This window comes from Podarcis filfolensis, assembly GCF_964270895.1.
Source record: "Podarcis filfolensis genome assembly, chromosome: 8".
NCBI lineage: Eukaryota > Metazoa > Chordata > Lepidosauria > Squamata > Lacertidae > Podarcis > Podarcis filfolensis.
In genome coordinates, this window is record NC_139611.1 from 1599997 (window position 1) to 1604034 (window position 4038).

A 4038-nucleotide genomic window follows, 5' to 3' on the forward strand; every position below is an offset into this window, starting at 1 on the left:
ATTGGGGGAGCAAAGGCACCTCGTCCCCATAGAGTTGGTGGCCCTGAATCATTCCAGAAATATAATTATAAATGAGTCTCTTACATATGCACCTTAAGTATGTCTACAAACTCAATGAGAGGTGCAAACTTGTTTTAGCAGGGTAAGCTCCACCCTCTTAATCATTTTGCTTGTCCTTTTCTAAACGCTTTCCAACTCTACAATATCTTTTTTGAGGTGAGACAACCTTAACTTCACAGTACTCCAAATTATGGTTCCCACCATAAGGAAACTCTGAGCTGAACCCAAACTGAAACTGTACCAACATTCGGCATGTGATGTTATCCAACGTGGAATGAACAAAAGTCACAGCTGGAAGCGAGGCGGGGGCCTTCCTGCTATTGAGAGAGGAAAGAAAGATATGCTGTGGAGCCATAAGAATCCCTGCCCTCATGCTTTCCTGCAGACAACAGCCTGGACGGCCCTCAAAGAGAAACCTTTTCCATAAACAGGAGCACCTGGCCTAAGTGGAGGCGCAAACCACATAAAATGCAGGAGTCCAGTGACTGGAGCTCCCAAAGCCCCCCCTTTTTAACCTTAAATGCAGGTGTGGCATTTAATCCAGATCTGATTGGAGCAAGGACAGCAGGGGAGCAAGGTAAAACATTTCCTTTGCAGCATTTTTACAATTAAATTGGTTGTGGTTATTATTCTGTATTAAGTTACATAGTTTGCTTGCCGAAATGGCTTCTAGACTCTCAAAGATAGTTATTAAACCTTCTCTGAAGATTATTAGACCTTCAGTAGAAAAAAATTATCCTCCTTTCCCCCCATTCTAATATCAGCTTGAGTAACAATTGTTTGTGGGGGGATGTTGAAGCCCCTTTCCCCTTGCAACCCTTCTCCAATCAGTTTCTGAAACATACACTATGGCTGTTTTAAGGTACTTAGGAAGCTGCCTTATACCAGTTCAAAGCACAGGTCCCTCTAATTTAGTATCGTCTACACCAGTGGGTCTCAAAGGGTGTAGCAGGATGACAAGTGTGGCAAGAAGATTCAAGGACAATCAAAGACACATTTAAACATTTATGTGTAGTATAATATAGCGCGCGCACACACACACACACACACACTTATTTGCAGAATATGGATAGGTATCTTTTCAAAATGAGAGCAAGAGCATCAAGTGATACTGAGGACCATCCTAGTTCTGATCGAGAATCACCATTCATACAGAGTGCTGGAGAGGCCCGTTTTATTCAACACCAGTAGCAGGCCCAAGCAAACCTCCAAAGAAGGACAATATATGGATAGCTATCTGAGTCTCAGTTTCAGGTGGAATGGAGATGACAATGTCCCTCAGCCTATAGGTTTGATCTGTGGTAAGAAGCTTTCAAAGTCCAATATGGGCCCAAACAAGATGAAAAGACGTCAAAATATGGAAATCTGGCAAACATGAATATTTTGAAAGGCTTTTGGAACAGCAGAAATGCCAACAATCATATGTAAAAAAACGAGTAAAAGATAAGATGCAAATATATTCAGTGTGATGAGAGCAAATTTTTATTCTGAAAGTGTGGCCCAGAGAAAAAAGTTTGAGAACTACGGTCCTACACTGACTGGCAGTGACTCTTACTCAACAGAAGGAGTTCCTATATTCTGGGTGCAGACTAGGAACATTTCCTACCTAAGATGTCAAGGATCAGACCTGGGACACACCCAGCCCAATACATTTTGCTGCTTGAGGCAAAGCAGAAAATACCCCTCCCCCACCGCCACTCTCGCTGCTGCCTCCTCCTCTGCTGCCCCTGGAATATTGTGCCCAATTCTGGGCACCGTAATTTAAGAAGCATGTTGACAAGTTGGGACGTGTGCAGAGGAGGGCGACCAAGATTATCAAGGGTCTGGAAACCAAGCCTGATGAGGAACGGTTGAAGGAGCTGGGTAAGTTCAGCCTGAAAAAGAGGAGACTGAGAGGAGAAAGGAGAGCCATCTTCAAATATCTCAAACGCTGCCACGTGGAAGAGGGAGCAAGCATGTTTTACCCTGCTCTGGAGGGAAGGACCCAACCAATGGCTTCAAATTACAAGAAAGGAGATTCCGACTAAACCTCAGGAACAACTTTCTGACAGTAAGAACTGTGACAGTGGAACCAACTCCCTCGGGAGGTTGTGGACTCTCCTTCCTTGGAGGTTTTTAAGCAGAGATTGGATGGCCATCTGTCAGGGATGCTTTAGCTGAGATCCCTGCATTGAAGGAGGTTGGACTAGATAACCCTTGGGGTCGGTCCCAACTCTTAAATTCTGTGACTCTATTTTTATTTGTTTGTTTATAAATATTTTTTATTGGTTTTTACACATATTTTCCAGCATATTATGCTTTTAAACATCATTTCAAAATCTTTGGCTATCACAGCCTTAGATTTCCTTCAACCTCAACTGATGGTTTTCTAAAATCCTTTCTAATTATGCATTTTGTTACTACAGTTATTGCTATAAATTCAAATCTTAATACCTATTCTTAATTCTTTTCACAATAATTTATATATTATTCCTTATGTGACAGGAATTTTATGCATATTTTTATTTACAACACTTACAAAACTTCTTTTAACCCTACAAGCAATGTCAATTCGTTACAGTTACTTTCCAAATACGTTGAAAGCTTCCATTCCTTTAGGAAAGTCTGGTCCTGCTGGTTCTGAATTTTCCAGGATAATCTCGCCATCTCAGCATAACACTGGGCTACAGCCCTTCTCTGCTGTGAAAATATGGGTAACAATAGGAACATTAGGTGTTCCAATAATTGATCGCCTGCGCAGACTGACCATCCGATCCACCAACAATCCAAATTTTGTTTAGAAATCCTTTGCCAAGTCTTTGCAGCGGCGGAGCAAGCCGATCAGGCACCTGGGGCAGCGCATGTGCCACCGCGTCACTCCCAGGAGAGACGCATGGCTCGGGCGCACCGCAGGCCCCTCAGTGAGTGCCACCCAGCATTTTGTCACCCCCCTCAGTGGTGACACCCAGGGTGCACCGCCCCCCTTCCTCCGCCCCTGAGCCTTTGCATCTTTTAGCTTTGTAATACAGTCAAAGAAAACACTGCCATTTCATTTGAAAGATATTTGAGTATCATACAGGCAGGTGATGCTCCTGCCCACAAAAGTTTGGAGGTAGGTGTTCAAGTATCACATGTTACCCAAGTTATTGTGTCTTATGAGCTGGAGTGGGAGAGAGGCTTGAACGATTTCCTGAGAAAGCAGCTGTGGGTGGAACTTTTGTACCTACTCAGTGAATGCGGATTCCAAACAGCTCTTGCCAGAACTACTCATTGCTCTCAGCATCACACATACTGTCCCCACCCTGATTGCACATGGTCTCCTACCGGGATCCCAATGACCACAAAGACACCCTGTTGCTACCAGCAGAAATGTACCACCCTCCCCACATTCTTCCTGAATTGGAGCTATCCAAAATACGGTGGGTATTGAGGAGATGCCCCCCTGCTCCCCCCTGCCAGGCTACCATTGCTGTCTGTTGCTTCTTTCTGTGATGCATTCTTGTCTCCCTTGGAAGGTTCTGCAAATGCCAGCCTAAGCCAAAGGGTGTTGCTTTCCTTTCGCAAGTGGCCAGCTAATTAGATAAATTCCTGGGATTCCTGGAGGCTGAGGGGGAGCCGAGCTGCACTCCTCTCCGTGCCTGCAAATGCAGGCCAACTTGCTGAGAGCGGAGTTGGTGGCTCTGTGCCCCCGGCTGCCCAGGAAGTCTGCATTTCCATGCAGAGGAACAGAGGGAGCCGCCTGGCTGCCCCCACTCCCGGGCCCGGCGCCCGGTTTTCGGGAAGGGCCTCCCGGCGGGGCGGGGCGCTCGCCCTCCCTGCGGAACTTCGCCAGCCGACCGAAGATTGGTGCCTTTCTTTATTAAATCCCTGCAGGCATTTGAATCGCATTCTGCTTTGAGCCTTTGGGTTATTTCTTTGTTTCTGCTCTCCGCGGTCCCGTAAGGGGCGGCGGCGATGAAGCCCTCCTTCCCTCCGCGCGGCCCCTTTAAGCGCCGGCCC